We start from the raw sequence: 15,467 nt of genomic DNA, 5'->3' as shown, positions 1-15,467 counted from the left end.
CACGATCAGCATTGTTTCGTGTCACTAACATGTCTGAAATTTCACTTTTTATGTTCCATACATTTGATGTTGAATTTTATGTTTTAAAATAGTGGCGTAATAATGTTTACATTTTCACTAAGGTATTATTTTCTTGGCTTTCACCTGGAATTAGTTCACTTGGAAAACCTGGATGCAAAATCATTCCGGTAAAACCCATTAGTCAACGTGCCTAGATAGGATTCCGTGAGATACTTAAGGACATTAAGCCTTATATCTTCAAAACTACACGGCCAAGACATCAAGAAATAAACACCGGAAAACGATATATTGTATCCTCAGGGTAATCTTGAAACCGGAAATCCATCCGAACCAACATGAAGGTCTAATTTTTCTCATCATGCCACATTAACTGCAGGCCCGACCGGATCACTTACTGGCCCTGTATTACATCCATGGTGTCTGGAAAATGTGATCTTTGGTTTAATTTATTTGGTGAGAGACTCTTTTTTGTATCAAGGAAGCCGGTGTTTTGCAAAGACCAAAGTTTTCTTATTGCCCTTTACAGATGCATCTCGGCTACCTGAAAGAGGCGGAAGAAGCAGTGCATTATGGACTCTGACCTCGTAACTGAACATTAAGATGTTTAAGTGCACAAAGCCTGCAGCCGGGAGCCACTATGAGCAACACTGTCATCTGCTGGCCTGATCTGCTGGCTTGACTGGGAAATTGCCCTGCACAATCATTACTCTTTTGTCAAGTAAAGTTGACGGTGGAGTTCATTATACATTTTTTCGGCGTTGTGATTTTCTTGTTGAAGTATGATGATAAAACAATGCCTGAAGTTTATCAACGAGCAAAGGGTCATTCTAACTGATATATGGTGCACCACAAAATTCATACACAAGGAAAGGGAAATGTATCATGTAATTATTTAACATTACAGAATCCAAATATTTCATGGATTTTTGGCAGACGCTATCATTAAGCTCCATCCCAGAGAATGAGTAAACTGATGTGAGAAAGACACGCAAAGTCAAATTCAATTGAAACATGGAAATTGTAGAAAGTCCAAACCTATAAAACTGTCAGAAAACGTTTAAAATCAATGCCAGAATATTGCATAAATTTGGTATCGTTAGCATAAAATGCATTTTCTTCCGTTAAATTAAATGATTTAAATGATAATTAAAACTATAATTAACCTGGACATGTCATTTCAATCTAAAACCGTTAAATCTATAAGTTGAAACAGACATTCACGTACTATCCGTCAACCAAGATCGAATGTCCTGATCAATAATTGCAAGGCCAAAAATGACGTTTGACACAAACTACCAAATAACTAATGTTAGACGTAAATATGAAGACAAGCCAATCACAAAGCAATGTTAAGAATCTGTAAACATATTTTGTGGTAGCGTACACGTACAAATGAGTCATTGGGTACATGTCCTCATACAGAATATCTTAGTCCATGCATACTTACACTTAAGATACAATAAGTGCATCTTCAACGAGGGAACATGATGATTTATCAACGGTGGCAATTTATCTGGAATCAATAGTCAGAGAAGAACATCTTGTGTTTTAATGTCATTTAGGTCTTCTTCTGGACTTTGCTGAAGACGACATCTCCTCAGCTGTGAACAAGACGGATCAAAAACTCAGGTGTAGAAAATGTCTCTGAGCTTTTGGAATTCAGATGTGTATTGTTTAACTTTTCCATTTAAATCCTATGTTCCAATCAGTACCGTTCGATGGGCTACAGCTTATTTTTCTATGGTGGCAACCATAATTTTGTTATTTGTAAAACAGAATACAGAACATTTTATTGCAATAGTCGAATTCAACCAGAGGCCATCTGTTTGAGAGTATTACGTCTTCATTTCGGCTCATTCCTCTCATCATAATGCTTATCGCCGTCCTATAAATGAAATATTCTTGAGTACGGCGTAAAACACCAAATAAATAAATAATTTTGGTTCATGCTGGATGTAAAACTAAAATGTCAGGGCTAATTGAGTACAGTTAAAAATTTGTGTAAAATACGTGTGGTTTGGAATTTCTTGTCGTCATTAAAGAAATGAACAAAATTCGACAAATATGCAGCGCTTCTTCTGATACAGCCTTGATTTTACATTCGTGAACCTCAACCCGTCCAAGATGTTAATAAGGTACTGATTCCTGTTCAACCTGTCCAAGGTGTATTCCCCTTCAACCTGTCCAAAGTTTTAATAGGGTTCTGATTCATCCTCAGCCCATTTAATGTGTTAATAGGGTACTCATTCCTCTTCAACCCGTCCAAGGTGTTAATAGGAAACTGATTCCTCTTCAACCCGTCCAAGGTGTTAATAGGAAACTGATTCCTCTTCAACCCGTCCAAGGTGTTAATAGGAAACTGATTCTTCTTCAACCTGTCCAAGGTATTAATAGGGTACTCATTCCTCTTCAACCCGTCCAAGGTGTTAATAGGGTACTCATTCCTCTTCAACCGGTCCAAGGTGTTAATAGGAAACTGATTCCTCTCCAACCCGTCCAAGGTGTTAATAGGAAACTGATTCCTCTTCAACCCGTCCAAGGTGTTAATAGGAAACTGATTCCTCTTCAACCCGTCCAAGGTGTTAATAGGAAACTGATTCCTCTTCAACCCGTCCAAGGTGTTAATAGGGTACTCATTCCTCTTCAACCGGTCCAAGGTGTTAATAGGAAACTGATTCCTCTTCAACCCGTCCAAGGTGTTAATAGGAAACTGATTCCTCTTCAACCCGTCCAAGGTGTTAATAGGAAACTGATTCCTCTTCAACCCGTCCAAGGTGTTAATAGGAAACTGATTCTTCTTCAACCTGTCCAAGGTATTAATAAGGTACTCATTCCTCTTCAACCCGTCCAAGGTGTTAATAGGGTGCTGATTCCTCTTCAACCCGTCCAAGGCGAAAAGGCATCCAAGATGTTAATAGGCTACTGATTCCTCAGTACACATGCACAATTCAGGCAAGTGAGTCCATACCTTTTAGATTGTTGATACACTATACAAATATCCGCGCTGCTACTTTGCATCTAGTTAAAATATATAAGAATTTTTTTTCGATAGCACTGAAAACTTTTTACTCAGTGCTACTACCTACCCCGCTTGAGGTTACCATGGTTACAAAATGCTATGACTTCACTTCCAGCAACCAAAGCTAAAAAAAAAAACAATCATGCTAGGTTGATGTTAACACAGAAGTGCAAATTACATATGGAGGCATGGCATGGTACTACGCACAAGTTGGGGGATATATATTTTTGAGTTGACAAATTTACTACATAAAAAAGTTGGGAAAATCAATACGCTCTTTTAACCTCAACTAAACTGAAATGGCTGTTGTGAACGCAAGCCAGGAGTTTAGTAATGGACAAGCACGACCCTGCCTTAAAACCAATATCTGGGTGTGGTTGACGAATGTGACAGTAACAGATTAACTCAACGACCGATCAAAGAGAAACATCAAAGGCGAATTAAAGTTATGGAATCAATAAGGTGTGTCTGTATTGAGTTTGATCACGTGATAAGACCGATGGGACTAGAATTGAGTGGCTATATGAATAGATAATGACAATGCAATCATATTGTTATACTCAGAAAGTGCTAAGAAAGAAATTTTTTATCAGTTTAAATTATTAATGCGGTAAAGCAATGATCCATTTTCATCATTCACTTGAGCACGGATAACATTAGCGGATAGCGGAGTGCTTCTTTGTAAAGTAGACATTTCTAACATAACTATTTGACTGTCCTTTTGTGCCACTCCCTTTTGTTGTTAAACACGTCGCCGGTGCTCCTGTCATCGTTTGTCAGAGTTTGTCTTCTCAGATTTCTGTCAACGTTTATCCCAGATGTTAACGTAATGATCAGTAACTTTCTATCATAGGAAAATCCACTGCGCGTCAGGTAAATTATTGGTGAAAAACCCTGATTTTAGTTTGTTATCGTTTTGTCTTCCTCTCGTGAGACATTCTTAGTTTCCAAACCTCTTCCCGGCATTCCCTCCCTGCATCCTTCTTATTCCCTGTCATATCGGAAATGACAATAAGCTGTGATAAAATGAATAATAGATTTAGCAACAATGGTTACATGTTTTGTCCCAATCCTCAGTAGAAATATATACCACTTCCGGTAGTTTCAGGTTCCATTTCCGGTCTGTCTTTCGACAGGAGAAGCTACAGAGGCCTGTTATTCATTACAATATATTTCCGTGTTTCAAAATCATAACTGAAAAGAAGAAAAAAAAAATAATACAATGTTACAGTATTATTGAGATCTAGGCCAAAGCACAAAAGTTCCGAGATGGAAAGTTTAGTGGTTGGATCTATATATTTTTCTGTCACGTGCTTTAAGCCTAACACGATTGTCTTTTCAGGGTGTTTCGTGGTAATAGAAGTAAACTGTCATTTAGGCGACAAAATGGACAGCAAAGCGTTGAAATCAAACCAATTTGATGTACATTTAATATCACATAGGAGGAGGATCGTTAATGCCCGGATGTAAGCTACATTCCAAATTTCAATGATTATTTAATTGTGGAAATCAAGAAGTCTTCGGAGTATGTAGGTCAGCTCGATGTGGTGTCAGGAGTGCGATCGTAATTACTGCACAAACAGTTCTTTGTCTAAGGCAGCCATTTATTGTTAAGGGCTGAGTTACTACTCAAGAGTTTGGTTAGAGCATGTGGTTTGTTTTTGCCTTTGTTTGCGAGTCTTGATGTGGTTTACATTTCTTGTGTGACTTAAACCCCTTCACGTTACAGAAGGCTTGTACTTAGTGTTGACTCATCAAAACTCAACTGTTTTTCTCAGTACGAACCAATGGTAAAATATCCATTCAACACGATCAGCATTGTTTCGTGTCACTAACATGTCTGAAATTTCACTTTTTATGTTCCATTCATTTGATGTTGAATTTTATGTTTTAAAATAGTTGTGTAATGTTTACATTTTCACTAAGGTATTATTTTCTTGGCTTTCACCTGGAATTAGTTCACTTGGAAAACCTGGATGCAAAATCATTCCGGTAAAACGTGCCTAGATAGGATTCCGTGAGATACTTAAGGACATTAAGCCTTATATCTTCAAAACTACACGGCCAAGACATCAAGAAATAAACACCGGAAAACGATATATTGTATCCTCAGGGTAATCTTGAAACCGGAAATCCATCCGAACCAACATGAAGGTCTAATTTTTCTCATCATGCCACATTAACTGCAGGCCCGACCGGATCACTTACTGGCCCTGTATTACATCCATGGTGTCTGGAAAATGTGATCTTTGGTTTAATTTATTTGGTGAGAGACTCTTTTTTGTATCAAGGAAGCCGGTGTTTTGCAAAGACCAAAGTTTTCTTATTGCCCTTTACAGCTGCATCTCGGCCACCTGAAAGAGGCGGAAGAAGCAGTGCATTATGGACTCTGACCTCGTAACTGAACATTAAGATGTTTAAGTGCACAAAGCCTGCAGCCGGGAGCCACTATGAGCAACACTGTCATCTGCTGGCCTGATCTGCTGGCTTGACTGGGAAATTGCCCTGCACAATCATTACTCTTTTGTCAAGTAAAGTTGACGGTGGAGTTCATTATACATTTTTTCGGCGTTGTGATTTTCTTGTTAAAGTATGATGATGAAACAATGCCTGAAGTTTATCAACGAGCAAAGGGTCATTCTAACTGATATATGGTGCACCACAAAATTCATACACAAGGAAAGGGAAATGTATCATGTAATTATTTAACATTATAGGATGCAGATATTTCATGGATTTTTGGCAGACGCTATCATTAAGCTCCATCCCAGAGAATGAGTAAACTAATGTAAGAAAGACACGCAAAGTCAAATTCAACTGAAACATGGAAATTGTAGAAAGTCCAAACCAATTAAACTGTCAGAAAACGTTTAAAATCAATGCCAGAATATTGCATAAATTTGATATCGTTAGCATAAAATGCATTTTCTTCCGTTAAATTAAATGATTTAAATGATAATTAAAACTATAATTAACCTGGACATGTCATTTCAATCTAAAACCGTTAAATCTATGAGTTGAAACAGACATTCACGCACTATCCGTCAACCAAGATCGAATGTCCTGATCAATAATTGCAAGGCCAAAAATGACGTTTAACACAAACTACCAAATAACTACTGTTAGACGTAAATATGAAGACAAGCCAATCACAAAGCAATGTTAAGAATCTGTAAACATATTTTGTGGTAGCGTACACGTACAAATGAGTCATTGGGTACATGTCCTCATACAGAATATCTTAGTCCATGCATACTTACACTTAAGATACAATAAGTGCATCTTCAACGAGGGAACATGATGATTTATCAACGGTGGCAATTTATCTGGAATCAATAGTCAGAGAAGAACATCTTGTGTTTTAATGTCATTTAGGTCTTCTTCTGGACTTTGCTGAAGACGACATCTCCTCAGCTGTGAACAAGACGGATCAAAAACTCAGGTGTAGAAAATGTCTCTGAGCTTTTGGAATTCAGATGTGTATTGTTTAACTTTTCCATTTAAATCCTATGTTCCAATCAGTACCGTTCGATGGGCTACAGCTTATTTTTCTATGGTGGCAACCATAATTTTGTTATTTGTAAAACAGAATACAGAACATTTTATTGCAATAGTCGAATTCAACCAGAGGCCATCTGTTTGAGAGTATTACGTCTTCATTTCGGCTCATTCCTCTCATCATAATGCTTATCGCCGTCCTATAAATGAAATATTCTTGAGTACGGCGTAAAACACCAAATAAATAAATAATTTTGGTTCATGCTGGATGTAAAACTAAAATGTCAGGGCTAATTGAGTACAGTTAAAAATTTGTGTAAAATACGTGTGGTTTGGAATTTCTTGTCGTCATTAAAGAAATGAACAAAATTCGACAAATATGCAGCGCTTCTTCTGATACAGCCTTGATTTTACATTCGTGAACCTCAACCCGTCCAAGATGTTAATAAGGTACTGATTCCTGCTCAACCTGTCCAAGGTGTATTCCCCTTCAACCTGTCCAAAGTTTTAATAGGGTTCTGATTCATCCTCAGCCCATTTAATGTGTTAATAGGGTACTCATTCCTCTTCAACCCGTCCAAGGTGTTAATAGGAAACTGATTCCTCTTCAACCCGTCCAAGGTGTTAATAGGAAACTGATTCTTCTTCAACCTGTCCAAGGTATTAATAAGGTACTCATTCCTCTTCTACCCGTCCAAGGTGTTAATAGGCTACTCATTCCTCTTCAACCTGTCCAAGGCGTAAAGGCATCCAAGATGTTAATAGGCTACTGATTCCTCAGTACACATGCACAATTCAGGCAAGTGAGTCCAAGCCTTTTAGATTGTTGATACACTATACAAATATCCGCGCTGCTACTTTGCATCTAGTTAAAATATATAAGAATTTTTTTTCGATAGCACTGAAAACTTTTTACTCAGTGCTACTACCTACCCCGCTTGAGGTTACCATGGTTACAAAATGCTATGACTTCACTTCCAGCAACCAAAGCTAAAAAAAAACAATCATGCCAGGTTGATGTTGACACAGAAGTGCAAATTACATGTGGAGGCATGGCATGGTACTACGCACAAGTTGGGGGATATATATTTTTGAGTTGACAAATTTACTACATAAAAAAGTTGGGAAAATCAATACGCTCTTTTAACCTCAGCTACACTGAAATGGCTGTTGGGAACGCAAGCGAGGAGTTTAGTAATGGACAAGCACGACCCTGGCCTAAAACCAATATCTGGGTGTGGTTGACGAATGTGACAGTAACAGATTAACTCAACGACCGATCAAAGAGAAACATCAAAGGCGAATTAAAGTTATTGAATCAATAAGGTGTGTCTGTATTGAGTTTGATCACGTGATAAGACCGATGGGATTAGAATTGAGTGGCTATATGAATAGATAATGACAATGCAATCATATTGTTATACTCAGAAAGTGCTAAGGAAGAAATTTTTTATCAGTTTAAATTCTTAATGCGGTAAAGCAATGATCCATTTTCATCATTCACTTGAGCACGGATAACATTAGCGGATAGCGGAGTGCTTCTTTGTAAAGTAGACATTTCTAACATAACTATTTGACTGTCCTTTTGTGCCACTCCCTTTTGTTGTTAAGCACGTCGCCGGTGCTCCTGTCATCGTTTGTCAGAGTTTGTCTTCTCAGATTTCTGTCAACGTTTATCCCAGATGTTAACGTAATGATCAGTAACTTTCTATCATAGGAAAATCCACTGCGCGTCAGGTAAATTATTGGTGAAAAACCCTGATTTTAGTTTGTTATCGTTTTGTCTTCCTCTCGTGAGACATTCTTAGTTTCCAAACCTCTTCCCGGCATTCCCTCCCTGCATCCTTCTTATTCCCTGTCATATCGGAAATGACAATAAGCTGTGATAAAATGAATAATAGATTTAGCAACAATGCTTACATGTTTTATTCCAATCCTCAGTAGAAATATATACCACTTCCGGTAGTCTCAGGTTCCATTTCCGGTCTGTCTTTCGACAGGAGAAGCTACAGAGGCCTGTTATTCATTACAATATATTTCCGTGTTTCAAAATCATAACTGAAAAGAAACAAAAAAAAATACAATGTTACAGTATTATTGAGATCTAGGCCAAACCACAAAAGTTCCGAGATGAAAAGTTTAGTGGTTGGATCTATATATTTTTCTGTCACGTGCTTTAAGCCTAACACGATTGTCTTTTCAGGTTGTTTCGTGGTAATAGAAGTAAACTGTTATTTAGGCGACAAAATGGACAGCAAAGCGTTGAAATCAAATTAATTTGATGCACATTTGATATCACATAGGAGGAGGATCGTTAATGCTCGGATGTAAGCTACATTCCAAAATTCAATGATTATTTAATTGTGGAAATCAACTGTTCAGAAACTCTTCTGTGCGAGCCTCCTTGGACGATCACATAAATATAATTGTGGTGAAGGTTACTTAAATCATCGCTGAAAATCTACTTGTACGCCAGAATTAATGCAAACTCCTAATTAGATATGATATGAATTTAAATAGCAACTCGTCAGTGCTCAGAGAGCAGAACGCCATCGCTAAGTGTTCCCAATTAGTGCGCAGACATCACTCCACCTTGTACAATATGAGCTGTAAGCGTGAGTGCACTGTCACTGCCAAACAAACAAACATTCAGGCTGGTAATCTAAGCGCTGTTTGGGCAGCTACTTGGTTAGGCGAGAAGACATTTCCATTCATTATAGCGGGAACATCCGCTCCAGTGGACGCCCTGTAGTTTGTGTCTAGAATAATAGTCTCAATGACATATAAATATATAAGTCTTTCCATGTCTAGTCTAGGTGAGCTCGTTCCGGTGTCAGAAGTGGGATGGTAATCACAACAAGTCTGACGCGTCTTGTGAGGAAGGCATTCATTGGTTAAGAGCTGTATTACTAATCAAATAACGATTGACCGGAGGGTATGGATTGCGAGATGCGAATTTATACAAGACCTTGATAGAATAAAGCTGGCCTAAGTCTGCTGAAATGCACGTAAGATACATTACCATCATTTCTCAGATAAACGAGTTATGGTCGAGAATCTCTGCAGAGCTTTCAAACCTCTGGCGACCTGTTTCCATGGTTGCTTTAGTTGTTTCTACTTCCGGTTGGCGTTGGACTATGGGTGGTAAAAGCATTCTTTCATGAACATTAGCAAGACACGTGCGACAAAGATACCTATATGTGTATTCGACCGTGAAATTACTCACGAACTACGAGTTTGAAACTTGAATTGAATGACAATCGATATCCATAGATTATCGACTGCCTTCCATGCTTAATTACCTTCTACGTTTTACCACATTTATTTACTATTTATATATTATTTCTTACACATTTTATGTGTAATGGCTCTTACGATTATGGACTTTGACCGCGTGTTCATGGTTAAGAGTTGGGTACGGATGTTGGAATTGATGCTTATCTTGACCTCTCACCAGTTTTATTTGGATTAAAAATGAATTCTTCATATTTATAGCCTGCTTTACTTATATATGTCACGTGGTTCGTGTTAACCATGGACCATTTCTCGAAAGTGTCTCCACAAATTGCATTTCCTTAAAACGCCACCGTATAATAATTATTTGAAAGCTTAGATCTTATAAATATCGGCTCTGTTCACTCTCATTATGATTCACGTGACCTATGGAAAAGCTCGTGGCCCCAGGAAATGGCTGGTATTTTACCGTTTACTTCTTACTTCATTATCGATAAATATTTCTGTGTGAAAATCTGATTACTATATCAATTTAGGATTTGTCCTGGGGGCTTATCTTGCCCCGTTTCTTTTCGACTGAGTTATATTCGAATCGTGGGCACTTTTGAACCTAGGCCTAACGAGAAATTCCGACAGAAGAAAACCTGGCAGGTGAAATGACACTGTTATATGAATTAAAGCTTTACGGTCTTCTTTACGACGCGCATGTGCGTCAGCTTTGTGAGCATTGAATGCGACAGCACCAGAACATTGTAAATATATTATATATTATAACAGTCTCATCTTGACTGTCATAATGTTTCATATTGACTGTCATAATGTCTCATCATCATTGTTATAATGTCTCATCTTGACTGTCATAATGTTTCATATTGACTGTCATAATGTCTCATCATCATTGTTATAATGTCTCATCTTGACTGTCATAATGTTTCATCTTTATTGTCATAATATTCATCTTCGTTGTTATAATGTCTCATTATTGCTGTTATAATGTCTCATCTTGACTGTCATAATGTTTCATCATTATTGTCATAATATTCATCTTCGTTGTTATAATGTCTCATCATTGCTGTTATAATGTCTCATCTTGACTGTCATAATGTCTCATCATCATTGTTATAATGTCTCACCTTCACTGTCATAATGTCTCATCTTGACTGTCATGATGTTTCATCTTTATTGTCATAATATTTCATCTTCGTTGTCATAATGTCTCATCATCATTGTTATAATGTCTCATCTTGACTGTCATAATGTTTCATCTTTATTGTCATAATATTCATCTTCGTTGTTATAATGTCTCATCATTGCTGTTATAATGTCTCATCTTGACTGTCATAATGTCTCATCATCATTGTTATAATGTCTCACCTTCACTGTCATAATGTCTCGTGGACTGTCATCATGTTTCGTCTTGTTGTCATAATATTTCAACTTCTTTGTCACAATTTTTCATTTTCACGGTCATAATCAAAACGTTGAATCAGACTTTTGTATACGAAGCCTCAACCAACATTTCTGAACCAGTTTCCAAACAAACCACAAACTACAAATTGACTAAAAAACTTAAAGTAAGAAATCAGAAAGGATTTCATGAAGAGAGAAGCAGTCTAGAGCTTTCAGTGACCAGACCAGGGATAACTGGCAAATTGTCAAATGTATTTAACTCAGTAATGGTTTTATTTCGACTGCTCGTGTATAATATGCCCGAAATATAGTCCATTAGCGCCATGGTTTAGCGGAACTAGCTACATAAAATATACAGTGATGGCATTTACCTGATAGTCGACGTCAATGGCCTAGAATTACCCAAAATGACAAGATCAGAAACTTACGTGTAAATTATGCCATAGGCCCTACTGTGAATTACCAAAATCTCAGTTAGTAATTTCGCTGAAGGTCAACTGTCACTGACACGATATGAGTTTCAATACTGCTGCTTTCCTTTTAAAATGTCTCGATTCTAATACCCATAAAAATAATGCCCATAAAAACTGACATCTATTTGAAGTCCGCCTGTGTTCGGTATCAGCTGAATAACGCTAGGGTATAATTAAACTCCATATATAACACTCAGACGTTCGTTTTCACTGGGTCTATGTCATTCCCACTCCCAACTGAATTATGTCGAACCCATGATAAATTTCTGGTGACTTCTGAAATTACCAACTGTCAATCAAAAAGCCACATGAATAGGAAAAGACACATAACGCTCTGAGTGGAATGGAGGAAGTCAAGACGTAATAAAACCGAAAGTCAGTTGCATCTGTACAAGTTTTGACACATGACTCGTCCCTTATCAGAGGAACATGTCGCACCGGTAATGGACAAATGCAGTGACGTGGCGAAGCTTTCTTTCAAAGTCTTTCTCTTCAGATTTCTCTTCATATCAGCATCTGATCTTCAACTGACACATTTCATCATGGTAATTAACCGGATTATATAGGATTAAAATAATCACAGACTTTTAAATATCCGGCCAACAGTTGTCATCCAATGGAAGGTCTATGTGGGAAGACATTCATTTAAAGTGACAGAACGCTAAAAAAGGAAGTAAGGCTCGTCGATGTCGAGGCTACCAGAGATACAGTCATGGAAAAAATTATTAGACCACTCATATTTTCTTTGGTTTCTTGTTCATTTTAATGCCTGGCAACCCTAAAGGTGTATTAACCCAAGATTACAATGAATACGACAAAAATCCAGCTGATTCCATAATACTTTGTCGTATTTGATATGCTTTAAGGTCAGTTGTATTCCTAGGGTGTATGCGAGGCAATTTCATGCTTTCCATTTACATGCAGACTTACATAAAGAGTGGTTTCCTGTTTACATGTAGGCTTACATAAATAGGGGTCTCTTGTTTATATATTAAGACGCAGCACAACTCGGTAGTTGTCAGCTCCCATAATGCCTAAAACGAAAGAATTATGTGGAGCCAGAAAGGCAGCCATCTTGGCACAGCTGGATACTGGATTGAGCGAGCGACGAGTGGCCAAAAAACTGAAGATCTCTAAGACAGCAGTTCATTACACCAAGAAAAAGCAAGCCGAACATGGTACTACAAAACTGCTAGCTGGTCGAGGCAGGAAACGTCTTTCTACCCCACGAGATGACCGAGCACTCATCCGGTCCTGTATCAAGAATCGTCGTCAGACCTCCAGAGACCTTAGAAATGAGTGGGCATTGTCAACAAATGTGACTTGTTCAGCAAGAACAGTTCGAAACCGACTTCTTGAAGCTGGTCTAAAGTCGCACAGGGCGCGGAAGAAGCCCTCCATCAACGAGAGGCAGCGGAAGGCCCGCTTGCGTTTTGCGAGGGATCACAAGAATTGGACTGTTGATGATTGGGCTAAAGTTCTCTTCAGTGATGAATCCAATTTTGAGTTGATGCCTACTCCAGCCAACTTACTGGTTAGGAGGAAGCCTGGGGAAGCCTACAAACCAGACTGCCTTGCTCCTACTGTAAAGCATGGGGGTGGATCAGTGATGATCTGGGGTTGTTTCAGTATGGGTGGAACAGGACAGATGCAGTTGTGTGAAGGGAGAATGAACCAAGTCACATACAGAGCTACTCTTGAAAACACTCTTCTTCCATCAGCTGTTACACTCTTTCCTGGCTCGAATGACTGGATTTTCCAACAAGACAATGCCCCTTGCCACACGGCAAGGTCAGTTAAAACCTGGATAGAGAACCGGAACATTCGAACCATGAATTGGCCTGCTCAGTCACCTGATCTGAATCCAATTGAAAACCTGTGGAATATTATCAAGTTCAAAATGGAGAACCACAAGCCCAAAAACAAAGCAAATTTGTTCGAATTTTTGCAACAGGAATGGGCTGCTGTGACCGCAGGGCAATGTAACAAACTGGTGGAGAGCATGCCAAGGTGCATGGCTGCAGTCATCAAAAACAATGGGCATGCAATCAAGTACTAACTCCCGTATGAGACTGAGAGTCATGTGACTACGTGACTAGGAGACAGGAGAAAAAATGAAATGCCAAAATGTTTTTGAGAATACAGTTGCCACATCTACAGATGTATGAAGTGATTTTGGTCATTGTCAAGAAAGTCATAGAGAACTGATAGATATCACCTCTTAAATAAAACCCTTATGAACTATTTCTGTTTTCATCACTTTCTTTGCCCAAACAAATGTTCCTTCAGTTGTGCAAGGTTTTAAAATGAACAAGAAATGGGAGAAAGCAAGGGTGGTCTAATAATTTTTTCCATGACTGTATGTTACACATTAAAACAAGTAGCCTAGTGCGTAGAAAATACTGCCTCCCCAGCATTTATTATCCTTTGGCTGAATTATCCTTCTTATGAAAACCCCTTAAAAAAGATGACATTTACAGGTGGAGACGTCTGTGTTGTCTATCTGCGGGTGGCCTGGGTAAAACTGTATTTATGTATCTTGTCCAGAGGACCTGAACATGTCACGCCAGCCTCGTTCCTGTGTTGATTTCCAGTTGTCTTTTCTGATGATCAATACTATATGTACCGCTCAGTGAACGTAACACCAACACATTCGCACATAGATGACTAAGGAGTGGAACACTATTGTAAAATGCCTTTTGTTTTAGCGGCGGAAAGTAGTACGCCTCTCCATGTATCTAAACAGAGAATGACAGAAACCTTCCTCAGCTCATTCTGGCTTCCAGGAACTATCATAACGCCATATCAATAGACGGGGTTGTAATAAAATAAGGAGCTCCAGGCGTCACACAGCTGTTCCCTGTCCACGTAAACCACAGGCGATATCCAGGAATCGCCAACAAATCCAAAAGTTTAATCCTTTTTTCTGTTCCATTTTGATATTTGATGTATTGCTCGTTCACGCTTCGGCGCCACGTAAAATAGAAGTCGTCTGCATCAGCCCGTATTCATTCAATAATCTATAATTCTTGTTGTCGATTAACAAATGAGCAACATTTGGACCTGTTATTGTTGAATAGTGGATTACCTCCAGACAGCACGGTTTCTTAAGCCAGACTTACATGGAGTACACACTACCCTATCAGCTCTTCCCCCTAAGCATGTATAGCTGGGAAATAATTGACTCTGTCATATTTACATGTGAAGATGTAAGCATCAGGTACTTGTGTACTTCTTCGCTTCGGAATTTTCTACTACCTATACTACTATTTCTCACAGAATGAATTTATAGAAATTCATCATTAATTGAACCGGTATTTACAGGTCACCCTTTACATTAATTGGATGGTATAAGACGAACATTTTTATGAATTGTCCTGGACCATAAACCGATGTGATAATATCACCGAAAGTATCTGTATGCCACGAAGTAACGATCGCAACATTATTTTCCTAAATATTTATAAATTTATTTATCTGCTTGATTGGTGATTTACACTGTATGCCATGGGTTCAGTTAATAGGTATCGAAAATCTGACATAAAAACAACAGATTTAATGCTGCAGTCGAACCTACAAAAGCCGGATTCGAACCCATGACCTCATTCCTCACCTGTTGTCAGCTTGTCCAGAGGGGACACATCATTGTCATATTTAGGGCCAAATTATAAAACATCATTTAAACACAGGAAAACTTGTATCTTGAGGCCAATCTTGACACAGGAAATTCACCAAAAGCAAAGTAAGGCTTAATTTCTCTCATCTTGTCCATTAGCTATTTGCAAGGATCAGATACAACATAAACTGGTTCT

Source organism: Liolophura sinensis, chromosome 11 (genome assembly GCF_032854445.1).
Source record: "Liolophura sinensis isolate JHLJ2023 chromosome 11, CUHK_Ljap_v2, whole genome shotgun sequence".
Lineage (NCBI taxonomy): Eukaryota > Metazoa > Mollusca > Polyplacophora > Chitonida > Chitonidae > Liolophura > Liolophura sinensis.
This window is presented reverse-complemented; position numbering follows the sequence as displayed.